Raw genomic sequence first — 16,191 nt, forward strand, 5'->3', positions numbered from 1 at the left:
ACTCCATACACACACTCGACGGCCTTGCATGTAATTGAAGGAATGCTAGCAATTTAAACTATTGAATCGCGAATAAATAATGAATAGAATGATTAACATTTAAATTTTCAAGTACTGTTTCGGACAGGTTACGATAAGTGATATTGATTGCGTGTAATCAGCGACACGTTGAGACAAATAACGCGAAAAGATAGATTAAAAATGAGCTTCTGTTCAACAGAAGATAATGATAACGAAAACTGAGCATTGGTTTACAAAAAACGAAACTTTATAAGTATTTTAACTTGTATTTTGTGACTATAATGTCGATAACATTAAATGAAAAAAATATCAATGATTAGAATAAGCAAATTCTAATTCTATTATAATTTTAATAGTCAATAGTTCTAATTTTTGAAATAGTAATAACGTCTGATTTGTGTTAACGTATTATTAATTACAAGCAGGGCCCTTTTAAGCGTTTTTTGAGATCCTCTGTCCAATTTCTTTAAAAACATTATAGAGACACGGATGTAGAACAAAAATATTAGTAATGAGCAGCGAAATGAAACGGCCATAGTACCTTATTAATTTCAGCAAAGCCTTGTTAATTACAAGCAGGGCCGTTTTAAGCACTTTTGAGGCCCACAAACCAATTTCTTTAGAGAAATTATATGCTGATAGATACAGATAAAGCCAAAATATTAATAATGAGCAGTGAGATAAAAGCGAGGTTGAGGCCGAAGTTTTAAACGCGAAAACGTGTACGTCGGACGTTCAGCGCCGCTTTCCTGTAAGCCTAGACGTTTGATAATGGCGTTTGGAATGTCGAGCATGATTCCACTGACTTTCCAAACACCATTGTCAAACTTCTAGACTTACAGGAAAGCGGCGCTGAACGTCTGACTTACACGTTTTCGCGTTTAAAACTTCGGCCTCAACCTTGCTAAAACCTTAAGAAAGTGAGGCCCCAACCATGGAAGAATATGCCTAAACGTTAGAGCAGCCCTAATTACAAATAAATTAGTATATTAAACACAAATGATTTTTGATAATTCAATAATTAAATTCTTTTAACATGTAAAATATTTACAAATTAAAATTTTATCTGAATTATATAAAATTAAACCTTTAATTTATTTAATTAATAAAATATTGTGTGTTACAAATGAATTTGTTATAAGTTATTTATTTATTAACGACTCTAAATTAAAAATTAATTTGTTTAACTTATTTATTAATTCATTTATTTAACATACAATATTGTCAATTTTTTTTTTTTTTTTTTTTTTTTTTTTTTTACAGATTTACGCAAAATTCGGTAAACTAAGGACAAATACAACTGTATATCATATAGCTTTAAACTTCATTTTATTCTAACATATTTTATTTTAGTAATTATTTAAAAAAAAAAAAAAAAACTTATAACAAGAAGGGAAATAGTCTCATAATTATGGAATTATAGTTTAATTATTTTCTATTGAATATGCAGTATGACTAGATAAATATGAATTCAAAGTATAAATGCTTAACTTATTTTTATTTATAGAGACTATTTAGTTTTTATAACCTATAATTAAAGCATAACGTCTGTCTTCATATTTAAAAAAATTAAATAAAATTACAATATTAATAAAAATAAAACGTTATTATATTTTCAAACGGATTACAGATTTATTTTTATAGAAAATGTAGACCTATGGAAATGAGAAAGATCGCTAATTTTCTATATTATGTAGACTATCTTTTCCTCTTATTAATAATAAAAATAAAATATATCTTTTCACTAATTTAGCAGGTAAATTTCGTATCTGAACTAATAATTTCTGGCCATCATCAGCTTCGATCATCGGTAAAGAAACAGTTTTTTTACGTTAGAAATCCAGTAGGTAAATTTCACTCTAATTGAAATTTACTTGATGGATTAGTGTAAATGTGTTTTGTTTATTATATTTAATAAACCTAGTATTATTATTATTAGAGAAACCTTCTCAAAGGTCTGGGCTGAAGAAAGGAAGAGTGATGGGATAAGAAGAGGAGAGAGAACCCAGTAGGGTGATGAGCGGGTAGGGTGAATACATTTGTTAAGAAGTGTTTACATAGCAGTTGTAATTATATAAAGTAACACTTCTCTATAAGGATGTAGCAGTATGTACTGCACAATGAAGGACAATACAAATCCTTAATATTTACAAACGTATGGAAGATAGAATAACGCCACTGGCTTCCCATAACAATATAAAAATTTATGTACAAGGGATAGTAATATCCATCGCTTTGCATTCTATATTTTTTATTTTTCATATTATATTCATTTTTATATTCTTGTTTATTATGTTTAACTCAAACTACTTATATATATAATACTTATAATTATATATAGAAAGATTGTTTTATTCTAAAGCTGCATTTTAATTAAGTGCAGAATAATAATATTGTTAAAAAATGATAAGATATCTTAATTGTTTTATTATAGCACTTGATTTAATATGAAATTTCTAACATTTTATAATTCTCGATGAAAATATGGCTCTTTATCTTGGTTTGTAAAATAATTTTTAAAATATTATACCAAGAATTAACTATAATTTCATCGTAACAATTTCAATTTTCATCAATGTACTTTCTCGTATGTCTTAAATTTCTTGTTAAATGTTCGTAACATAATAAGTTACGAATGATTTATTATATTTTTAGATTGATTAAAACTGATATAACTTAGTAAATTTTCAAATTCAATAAACTAAAAAATATAATTGTTCGTAAAGAAATTAAATATTTAATCTCGAAACTTTATATTCTGTTAAAACGGGAATTATGAGATCTAAGAAAGTTTTATTAATAATTTAAAGCAGAAATATCAACGAAAACGACGTATAGGATGGACCAATAAAACAAATTTAGTAGTCATAATAGTTAATTGACTTTGGGCCACTCTGTATGTAGAAACTGTTAAGATAATTTTTAATGTTATATACTCCGTTGTTACTATTTAAACAATTAATTATTTTATATAAAATATACTTTTTGCAAGGGTCAGACTTGCACATAAGATAAATAAGTTGCAGCTTAAAGTCTCATCTTTTTATATATGTATCATTATTTGATGCTGTTATGTGGCCACAGTAAGTCTAAAGCCAGCCTTCTTTCCAGCATTCAACAACATTTAAATTTAATAGCTATTTTTGTTAGCATATTTATCTTTACAAAATTAAATAATTTCTTTAGAGAAAGATTTAAATTGTTTATTCGTTGATATTTCACTTATAAATCTGATTAATTTTGTTCCTAAATGATATAACAGACTATAGTTTACTTCGATTAAGTTCAACTTTCCGTTAATTGATTTGTAATTATACTATACATTTTTAATATTGATGAAAATATTTTATTTTATATTGAATTAAAAAACATAAAAATAGCAATTGATGACGATTATCATTGATAGAAATTTCATTAGTAGCTGTTGATTTCATATAAAAAAAAAGATTTTGATATATTCGGACTTGTATACAATTAACTTGTGAGATTTACAATGCATTTGTAAAAATATACGAAAAATAAAAATAATATTTGAATATTTTTGTCTTCGTTTTAATACAGTTAAACCTCTAAACAACGGCCGCTGTTTGGAAGTGGCCATTATTATTGCGTTATTCGAATGTATTTTACTCAAGTATTTTTTAAATATTACACTCAAAATTGTTGATGTTTAAAAGGATCTATAAAATTATATAATATTTAATAAAGTGTTTTACTTTAAATGAAATTCATTCGTGAATTATGATGATAAAACCTTATTTAGGCCTATAAAGTGTGAACAAGAAATAATAATTTTTGTTAGTTTTTGACAAAATAGAACGTAAATATTAATATTTCAGATATAATTTTGAATAGCTATTTATTGGAATTCAATTAGAATTTGTTAGAAGCTAACAAAAATTGTTAATACCATAAATTAAAACACTATTTAATTTTTCATAAACGTAATAAGAACTCGCAACTGTGTTTTATTGATAGTTTTCTTTATTATACAACTAGCAGATAGGCCCGGCGTTGCTCGGACAAAAGTAATGATAGCGAAGATTAAGATTATTACGTTATAGTCACAGAAGAAAAAGAGTAATTTCATCAACAAACTAAATATTTCTAATGAAAGGTCGAATTTGAAAATCGAATATTGTAATATTGTTCGATTTTCACGACGTATTTGGATTATATAATTCGATTTTCATCGAATGTTCTAAAGAAGAAAAGTCGAGAAAAACCGATCAATCTGTTTAAATTTGAAAATCAAATATATTCTAACATATTACTTTTTTTTTTTTCCTCCAGCGCCCGTGAATCTTGCACGTCGCTTTCTCTTGTTCTCCATTGTTACTTAACACTTCTATTGATACTTAACACTTCCATTGTTGATGGAAGTGTTAAGCCTTAATCCTGTCCCTCTCCCCGTGGGGAGAAATTTCGAAAATCTTTTCTTAGTGTGCGTTTTTGTGACGTACAGTACCGTAACTATGTACCAAATTTCAACTTTCAACTCTTAACCGTTTGGGCTCTTAACATTTCCATTGTTACGTAACACTTCCATTGTTAACACTTCCATTGTTGACACTTCCATTATAACTTCACACTTCCATTGTTGCTTCACACTTCCATTGTTGATGGAAGTGTTAAGACTTAATCCTGTCCCTGTCCCCCGTGGGAAGGAATTTCGAAAAATCCCTTCTTAGTGTGCGTTCTCGTAACATACCTTAACTGCGTACCAAATTTCAACTTTCAACTCCTAACCGTTTAGGCACGTCTCGATAATGTATATAGAAGCTTTAATCCTGTCCCTCTCCCCCGTGGAGAAGAATTTCGAAAAATCCCTTCTTAGTGTGCGTTCTTGTGACGTACCCTAACTGTGTACCAAATTTCAACTTTTAACTCCTAACCGTTTGGGCTCTGCTCTTATTATTATTATTATTATTATCAACTCGTCTCGATTATATATATATATAGATGGTAGGCTACCATTGACTTAATGTAATCATTGAATTAAAGAATAAATTATGATAACATTAATTACTGTAGAATGAGAAAATAAGGCTTATTTATACATTTTTTATTCTTTTATTTTTGCACATTACAATCTGTATCGTAAATAGAGACGTCGAGAGCTTGTATAGGGACCAGGGTAGATCGGGCCATTTTAACCTTTTGTTTTTTGAACAAATGAAATACGTATTACGTTTCTTTATTAATAAAAAGCAGTCTTAAGTATTTTATTTTCTATTAGTGAAATTAATTTTATAGGGATAGGAATCATTGCGGGTTCCTAAGTTTTCTCCGGGCCCGGGGAAAAAATTCCCTGCTCGCTCTCTTAACGGTCCTGAAAGTAACTACAGCCTAACAAATATTAGGAGTACCCGAATTAGAACGTGTAAAAATCCTTGTACTGTACAACCTCTGTACAATTATGGATGTGGTCACTAGCGCTGTGGATGAAAAGTAGACTCTTAAATATTGTATATGCACGTGTGTAAGTGCATTTATCACATTCAAATATTTTTCCTGTAGTAATTTAATTCATCCTTAATTTATTTATTTTCAAAGTTAAGGGGACCGGCCCTTCCCTGGTTACGCTACTGCTAATAATAATTTGAACATCCAGTATAACGAATCGCAAATACATTCTCCACATCAACAGATATAAATATAAATTGTTAAAGCTATAAATCTACAGTATAAATACTGGGAAATATTTTACTTAAACAGGTAAAAATATAAAAAGTTATAAAATATCAAAAGCAAAACTTCTGAAAGCATTTTAAAAAAATCGTAAGCTTCTATAGATTTAAAGTAATTTGAGCTTTTGTTTTTTTCCATCGCATAATATGTCGCCTACGTAGGCTACTGTATAGTCAGATTTGTTATAACACCAATCTAAATAACGCCATCCTTATAAAATGCCAAGGAATACTTATAAACGGATCGTCCCCATAAACACTACGGAACTTTTCAGTACGATTTTGCATTAAAAATGACATTTTTATTACAAAATCAAGTAACTTATAAACTCAAACCCCAAATGTATGTGTAGAACCCAATATTACACATAATTCTTATTGATTGAATTACTTTAGTTTAGCACAATTTGGTGCCAATTCGAGAAGAACAAATAGTGTTAAATAGAAACTTAACACTTTAAAAGACGAAATATAACAATCGATTTATATTTAGAAAGGGGTATAAAATAAATAAAACTTTTTAAAACTTATTTATTATCTTAAAAACTGTTAATGTTATTAAAAATATATATATGATAATCTAAGCCAGTAGTTTTCATTTTTCCCCCTTAAAGCTAGCATCCTAACTGGTTTACTTAGTGTGTGCGGCACATCCGATACCCAATAATCTATTTGAAATTTAAATAAATTATCGGGTATCAAAGAATCTTATGACCATTAAAAGCTTCTTACGTTACCCCGGGGTGTGATGAAAGCCAAATAATTTAAGATATGTCGATTATAATATTTATAAATTTTATCACATCTTCATCATTAAATACTGATGTATTGGAAGATGCTGATTTTCGGTACACAGTTAAAACTCTGAACAACAGCCACTGATGGGAATATAAAGGTAAAAACTTTTCGAGAAACAAAGCAAGAGATCAGTTCTCAAATGTTTTATTTGTTTACATTGTGATCGTCATTTGCACGAGAGGATGTATTCACTCGCGTGCTCGGTGTAACTAAAATGGGTTACAACCATTTAAAATTATAACCTACAAAAATTAAGACCAAATTATCCCATATAAATTCATTAAAATTTGAGGAGATGCAATCCTACGAATTCATAAATAGCATTAACATAATACTTTTTAAACGTATTTTAAGCAAAGAAATTGAAGATTAACATAAACAAGTTAAAATATACTAAAAAATATTATTTAATAAAATACTTAACCGTAGAATTTAAATAATTAAAACAAATGTACAAAAACTTTTGGTATTTTATTGAATTATGTTAGAATAATCTGGGGCTATTTTAATGATAAAATTATAAATTTTTTAAAAGTAACTAAGACATTATTAGTAAATATTAACATAAGCATTTATTATAAAATTCGATGGAAACATTAATTTTATTTTCTGTAATATTGAAATTTTACAATGAATTTGATAATAGATATTATATAAAGTTACACTGAATTTAAAGCAATTTCATAAATGTTTAATTACATTTTCAATTTCATTTAGATTTGTTTCTACAGTCAATGCCTGAAGTGTCACGTTTTTTTTTTTTTTTTTTTTTTTCAATATATTCGAATAGGTTCTATAGACAAGAATTTAATTAGTTTAACGCTCTGATTTCTAAGATTTCAATATAATGCATTAGTTTAAAGTCGTTGACAGCAATTTACTACCTGTTTAGATTTATTCCCACGTGAATTTTGTGTTCTATAGAGATTTATTCCCTTTAGAAATAAATTGAAATCTATCTAAACTTATAGAATGCTATTTTATTCGTTAAATCAATAATTTTAATTCATTTAAAATTTGTTGATTGAAGCTATATTTTGAAAATAAATTTATAAAGTAAACAAAAGTTTATTTAAAATTCTTAATTTTTTCATTAAAAATTAAGATTTTAAACAAACTTTTGACATTGAGACACACTTTAAGTAGAAGAGGACTCATTTACATAACATTAAATGTCACTGTTAAGACCTACTATTTTGGTATTTCTAGAAAAATTTGATTAAAAAGTGTAATAAGATCTGAGTTAAACGAAGAGGGAAGCAAAAACAAATCCGAGAAGCACATGGAGTCATTAGAATGATTTAGAAAAGAGTCCACCGGGCCAATTAAACAGACGGGTGGCTCTAGAGAGGACCTCTTAACGATAGAGAAAGCCAAGCTTTCACATATGTCACTTTTACTAGACCGAATCTAACAATATCGAAGTATTATTTGTCACTCAACCAAATTAGATATAAACACAAGCCAGGAAATGGTCGAAATCTACCGGGTTAATTAGTTTGAATAGAAATAATAATTTATCAACAGTTTTCTACAGAACGAAACAATCCTGTCTAAAATTAAATTTCCTGTCTGCTTGCTATCTGGTTTTATTTTTCTTCTTTTTTTTTCTTCCCGAGGTCTTTGCTATCTTCAGATGTTCACCCTTCATTAAATTGTGCCCCTATTGTTTTGAGTTAATTAGAAATCAAGGAATTGTTTTCCAGGGGGCATCACCTAAGTTAATTGTGTATTCGAAACTACATTATTAGGTGATCTTTAGTAAATAGGCAACTAAATTATTTCTGTTTTTTAAATAGAATCGTGTAATCATTTGTTTCGTCGTTTCTCTCTCTCATTTTTATATGCTATTTATTATAACTGGGATTCTTTATTTAAATTTATTTAAAAAAAAAATGATATTAATTTGTAAAAATCGGAGGACTTTTATTTACTGGAAGTTCTTGATTAGGATAACTTAATTTGAAGTTTGAGAATTTTATCGATTGTTTTCTCACAGTAGAGGTTTAATTTGTGTAAAAACCCTACTTGTGAGAAACTTTTTATATAAGTTTATGTAATGTAAAACCTCTTCTACACTTACTTGTTACATAAGAAATAGGACTCTAGATGTGGCAAGACCCTAGGCATTTATAGTCTGTGCGAAGCTCTAAAGTGGGCTTGTTTATTATAACAAAGCCTGTAAGATTCTAGATTTTATACAAAATTTAGGGCCTAGAAAAAAGCTAAGTTGTCTATGCATAAAATCTCTATACTTACTCTCGATGCTAAGCTGATCAAAGAGAATTTTAATTAATTATTTATTAATTAGAGAGAATTCTGATTGTAGGAAATAGGAATAAAATTTTACATTATATTCATACGAATATTAAATTTTTGTTTTTCTATTAAGTTTCAATTAATAATTTTAATAATAATAATAATAGAATATTTATATGAATGATAATTTTCATTATCCTTATCGTTATGCAAATCTTGATAGATAATTTTAAATAAACATTATTTTAAATTAGTTATTTATGAATTTGTTAGCTGTTTTAAGTTTAACTTAAAATTAATGAAATTAAAGAGTATAATTTCGGCTAAACCATTAATGAAAATTGATGGTTACGCGTGAAAGTACTATAATTGAATTTATTAATGAAATAAATGAAGTCACCCTTCTATTCTTAGAAAATTGAAATATGAATTCGTCTGAAATTAATTATTCGTTATGTAATTAAATGAAACATGGCCTAAATTACATTTAATACAAAAAAGAATAATTTTTTGTTGTTTCTTCAAACAGAAATAAATTCTAATTAACTTCTATAAACGTGGGGTCCTGAAGAAACGAGTTATGTGTCGAAGGCCCGAGATCACATAAGGCCTTTGTCACGCGACCCTTGAGATCTCGGGCAAAAGTTTTAACATTTTAAAATAATATTTTACTGTAATATACTATAGTAAATTGCATATTTGTGTGTACTTTATTATCCTTCATGTTTATAAAATGTTTATAATTTCATGTTTATAATTGAAAAAATTTTGGCTGATTATTGCTTAAGGCAAATGATCTTCTGAAAAGGTAATCTATCAATAAGTAAATAATTAATTAAGGCAAAGATTTTTTTCTTTAATTATTAATATGTTTAATAATTTTTTTAAATCTAGAATAATAAGAACTTTTTAATATAGTCGTTTAAATTTAAAAAATCTTTATTTTTTTAAACCTTTTTTCAACTTTATATGTATTGCTGCCATAGGGATCAAGGAGCTTATGTGGTCGAACTTTCAATAATAACGGTCACCTTTAAACAGTGGCCATTTTTTCAGAAACCTTTTTTCTTTTTCTTGCGAACAAAAATGCGTACGAAGTAACCTCTAAACAACGTCCACCTGCTAACAACGCCCATTTTCTGTTTTCGTCAATGGCTGTTTTTCAGAGGTTTGTCTGTAGGCTTATTTAATTAAGAGATTAAAAATATATCGAACAATAAATACTCTGAAAACAATTTGTAATTATTCATCTGTTGATAATTCTAAAGAAAAAAATTTAAGATGCTTGAATAATAGTTTTAACTGGAATTAAATTTAGTATAAATGAAAGGTTAGATGCTTAACGAAATCTTTATTTCAAGATATTTTATGGTTAAATAAGATCTTTAAATCAGATGAAAAATAATAGATTTGCACTGTTCTAAATCGACTTCTATTAATACTGTAAATTACTTATTCTTAGTATTTTAGTTTTAAAACAATTTAACAATGCTTAACAGTAGGAACTTTTACGCTGAACTTACTAATTAGATTTGTTATGGCGTTAACTTATCGAGCCCTTTCTTTCCACCAAATAATTTTAAATGTAAAAATGTGAGGCCTTGAGATTATAGAATCAACGCGAGACCTTAGCTAATGTGCAACTCCGGCCCTTATTAGAGGCAATGATAAAAGTTCAAGTGAGTTTAAAATAAATAAATAATATTAATGAACTTTTTATTAAATTTAGTCAAGTAAATAATTAGCTATAGTTGAAAATCGACTTAAAATTCGTTTATTCCTATAACTTACCTAGTTTAAAATAATATATAAATAGGTCTAAAAATTAATAAATTAGTTATATTTTTATTATTATTTCACTATCAAATTCATTAAAATTTAAATTAATTTCACTAAAATGTTAATTATTCTTTATAAAATTTATGGTAATTTATTAAAGATTTGTTGTGGCTCTAAGCTATAACATGTAACAGGCCCTTCCCCTCTACCAAATAATGTGTAAAAATGTGAAGCCTTAAGACTGTAGACCCGTAACACGAGGTCTTAAGCTGTAGCTTATGTGCAAATTAAGCTACGAGTTTCTCGACCTCTTAGATATTTTACTAAGAATTTTTCGTAAATGTTGAAATGACGGAAAATTCCGAAAATAATTCTGTGAATTATTAGAATTAATCTTGAGAAAATGAAACTATTTTACAACGTGCTCAGGCGCAAGTAAATTGTGGACGCCTTCCGAAAGGCGTGGTAACACTCACTCTACATCAACCAATAGTCTGTTGCGATGAACTACCACGTAACGGTATTGTTACGTTTGTTCGTGCATGATCATAACTCATTCGTTTTATAAATTCTCTCTCATATTTAAAGTACTTCGACTATTTTAAATTTAATATTCTAATAACTCGTTTTTAATAAGTTTAATACATATTTCAAACAAATATTAAATACAACTCCAAAGGTATAGATTACACTTATTTCGATATAAAAATACTAATAAACGTTTCTTCAATCTATTTCGAATCGTAAACAGACTTATTTAAAATGAAATTGCATTAAAAATATATATTCAATTGGATTTTAGATACAAAGTAACTTATTCGAGATATTTACGTGGAATTAAAATGTTTCTCAATAACTTAGATCATTAGATTAATTGATTATTTACTTTAAAATAATTATTTTAATTGTGATCAAAGCAATTAGAATCGCTTTGCTCTAAAATTGAATTGATAAGTATTTAATTAAAGCATTATAATTGAGTTTATGCGTTTTGTTATAGTAATTTTTCCTACCTGAAATTAATTGTAGTTAATAGGAAATATTTTTAAGATTAGGAAAAGCTAGGATACATTCACTCAATGGTAAAATCAAATATTAATTATACAGGGGGAAAACACTGGAAAATGCATCTAGATCTGATGAACGACGAAAAATTAAGTTCTATTGAAATACAGATAACGATGGAATACAGATTGTATGAATAGAAAGAAAGAAGAGATAGAGGAATGCCAATTAATAGACAGTAGGATCAGTAACAGGAGACTCGACTAATCCCTGACTGGATTATGACGATGATTTTTCCTATTGAAATTGAAAATATTGAAAAATATAATCGATGTCAAAAACGTGAGTTTTATTACTTTATAATTACATTTATTTTATAATGTAGGCCTCTATACATAACTTACATTTTCGAATACAAAAATAGCTAAAACTTATAGTCAAGCCTCCAAATAACGGCCATTGAGGAAACATAAAAAACGGCCGTTGTTTGAAGGTTATTTTGTTTTAAAAAACGATTTCTGAAAAATAGCACTGTTTATAGTCCGTTACTTGAAGTTTGACTATTATATTTATAATATATATTATATTATTTATTTTATCACCAACAAATACTACTCTATCATGTCTACTTTAACAAAAAAAAAAAAAAAAAACACGAAAAAATTAAATTTTTGCACGATAATTAATAGTTTATAATATAAAAATAACTGAAAAACTATTAATTATACAATATTTTATTCATTTTTTTAAAATTTATACCACGTTTTACTACGAAAGAAAAAGTAATTTATTGGAGTTTTTACACGTTTTTCTTTTATAATGTATTAATGCCATAAATTATTGCTTTCACTCAGGCCTAATACTTTCTTCTGTAGTTGAATATTATGAACACAAATAAATCGGTTAAGATAAGACTAATTTAAAAAACAATAATAAAAATACAAGGATAAATAATGCAAAAATATTTATTTATAAAATTGCTGCAATTAAAATATTTAAAAATTTATTTATAAAATTTAATTGTACTTTAATAGTTTTCGCTATTAAATCGACAGATTATTCAAATACAAAATTATCATTATCTATTTTTCCGCATGACTTTGATAATTAAAAATATCCAAATTAACAATAAGTTTTTTAAATTTTATTTAACTGTACTTTAAAAATGGACTCAATCTGAAACTAATTTCTATTAATTTTCTATTCGTAGATACTTTCCTTTGTATTTTGGATACAGTCGATGGAAATATTAATATCTTTTCCTCTTTTCTTATCCTACTTTGTCAGTTGCGAATTGATTAAAGAGAAGACAAAGATTGGGCGCTGCTTTTGTGTGTAATTATTGCATCTGGGATTCCAATATCTGCTTCTGTCAAAGTCCTCCCCGTTTGCATATCGCGTGATACTTCCCGAACCTTTGTTCTTTTATTTTATTCTTTCGGTCATAAAGTTAAATTAAGTTTTTATTTCTGTTATTTTTGATTAATATAAAAGATTCGATTCTTTTATTATCTTTCAATGCCCCCAACTTGTTTGTTTTCTAAGTTTTAAAAGCCTATCATCATTTATTTAGACGAAAATTAACATCTTTCAATAGTATTCGTTATAATATAATTAACTGAACCGAATTTAAGTAAGTTATAGAGTAATTGTCGTGAATTTTAAAATTTATTACTGTATTTTATTTTCATTAATGTTGAAATTATAGTTAATTAACCAAGAGAAAAAATTCAATATCGATAAGTCTTGGGACTTAGTCTTATTAGAACTTAAACAGGACCATTTGCTATTAAAGGCACAGTACAGTAGTGTACATTCGTTTTGTCCGATTAAAGTAAAGTCATTTAGTATCATTCTTACCTTTATCAGAAAATGTACACTACTGTATTTATGGCCTACACAAATTTGACGTAATTTTTACATCACTTTTTAGATAAAACGAATGCACTTTAAGTTAGATACGGACCTCTCTTAACTGTCTTATGGCTCCAAATACTATTGTAAAGTCCTTTTAATTTGGTTAATTACAAAAATGGTTATCATTATTCACCGGCAGGCTCGATCTTTTCTTTCAGGCTTTGTCTACGATTATGTAAATCGATTCAAAAATCCCCCCGAAAGAGAATTCTTGTAAAAAATTTTCTTGAAAAAATTTAAAAAATAAATTTCATATTTAATATTAATCGAATAATAAAAACTTACATACTAATCGAATAAAGACTTACATACTAATCGAATAAAGACTTACATACTATTCTATCTTATGTCGATCGACTAACTTGTAATGTCGTTGAAAAATGAATTGTAGCAGAAGCTTCGATCTAGACTAAATTAATGTATTACTATGAATAAACAAGAGTACAGAAGAAAGTTAACAGATAAGAAGACACTTGAACAACAGGCAACACCATAGCAAAGTCATTGACAACGTTATCCAATCAACCCTTGTAGGCAATTTTTCTTTATTAATTTACATATTTCATTATTTCCAAGGAAAGTATCATTCAACTATTGTCTGTTCATTTTATAAGCTTCTTTGTATTTTATACATTAAAATACCGTTTAAAAAGTCAATTAAAACTCAAATTGAAAGAGGTAATATAAAACATTTTAGCTGCTATTAGTCTATAATTTCTTTAATTAGTAAGCTTATAATTATATCATAAGATTATTATTATTATTATAAAATTTTGTTTAAAAATTTTAAATGAATTATTCAATTATTATTTAAATTTAAATTGATATTCAGGTAATAATTAAGAAAATAAACATTGCATTTCCTGGAAAAATCGAATAGGTAAATCTATATTTCATGATTTTTTTTTCAAATTTTCTTCGGAAATATTTTAGAAAATAAAACTATTAATTAACGTTAATGTAGTTTTACAAATAATAATAAAATATTTTATGTTAATTAATGTTTTTCCCATAAATGAGAAAACAATTAACTTCATATCTAACAAATTACAATTAAGTTCGTAGTGAAAATGTATTTATTAAATAATTTTTAAAATGTTTATGGGCCTAAATACAATTATTCCATTCTAAATTAATATTAGGACACTATACAATAATAACTATTAAAGTTTATTGATTTTTTTCGTATCAAATGACAAATTAATAAATCATAATTATTATACAAGTAGAATAAGTGCAGTTTAAAAGGGTTTTCGTGCCAGCTATCCTTTATTCAATTTTAAAATATATATTTTTTAAGGAAGATTTTTAAAGTCTAATAATAATAATAATTAATTAACTATATTATAATATAATAGACAACCTACCCACCTTACTAGACAAGTATATATAAATTAGCGAGGTATTACTCCATAATAAATAAATAAATGTAACATATTAAAAGGAATTTTGATTAATATCGTGAGAGCAGATTTAGTTATTAAATTTATCTTCATTACTATAAAAAATTTATTTTTCAATTAAAATAGAACAAAAGAAAAAGCATTTATTTATCATCTCTTCACTGATAAAATCAATTTTATCACAGACTTTAATATTCGCTTCTGTCACAACAAAATAAGTTTTCAAGCGTCAATAAAGACGATTAAATCTCATAAATAAATCAAAATTTTTATTAAATTTAAATTAGCTGAAGCATTTTTGTACGTGATATTTTATAGATTTAGAAAAATCCAATCAAATTCCGAGGTCCAGCTTTGCTGAAATTTAAAGAAACTCAAGAGCAGAAAGATCATTTGCCTTTGAAAAAAATGAAACTTTAACGCTTGTAATTATGGATAATGGGTGTCAACGGCGCAACAAAACAAGAGAATCGGGTTGCACTTGGAATTATTAGATATTACTTTTTCCATTTCAATAATACTTTTCGATTCTTATTACTTAATAAAAAAATTTTTTAATATTTTAATCACGATTATCTATGAATAATTCTGAATTTTCAATATCATTTGTTCTTAGTAAAAAAAAATTAGAGCCTAATTCTATCATAAATTCTGGGTAAAAAACATTTCTCTAATTAAATTTTACTGTAGAAAATATTTAGAAATTAAAATAATTTATATTTGCACAGTATTATTAAGCCAAACTTTAATTCCTCATCTATAACAGCAACTACTATAAAACTTGAAGAAAATTCGCTTAGTTTCAAGCACATTTCTAGTAGTTTGCTTATGAAACTGAATTAGTTTTTCTTACAAACAATATAAGTTAATTCAAAAGCAGCTCACGCACTTTTACATTCTCAACAACTTTAAAGACGTATTTAGAATTATCAAGTCCTTAAGCTGCAATACACGAGACCTTTCCTCCCCACTAAATTATAATAAATTTGAAAGTGGAACCCCTAAACCCTAAGCTAAATCTTTTAAATGAATGCTCAAATCGTTAATTTGACTATTTACAATTTAAGTTATTTAAATTCTTCCTGTAAAATGAAACTACGTGCTAGGAATTCAAGAGAAGATATAGATTCTTCCGAATTTCTAACGTCGTTAATTGTTCCAATTACAATATTTTTATATCCATAATTCTTATCGGTTAAATAGCAAACAGATCATTCTAATTTTCGTGCGAATGCGGATGTTTAACTTATACTTTTTTAATTCTAAAGAAAGCCAATAGATGTTTAGCTTTTCACACCAGGTTATTACTCTTTTCTAAT

Source organism: Centruroides vittatus, unplaced genomic scaffold (assembly GCF_030686945.1).
Source record: "Centruroides vittatus isolate TY-2023 unplaced genomic scaffold, ASM3068694v2 contig_371, whole genome shotgun sequence".
Taxonomy (NCBI): Eukaryota; Metazoa; Arthropoda; class Arachnida; order Scorpiones; family Buthidae; genus Centruroides; species Centruroides vittatus.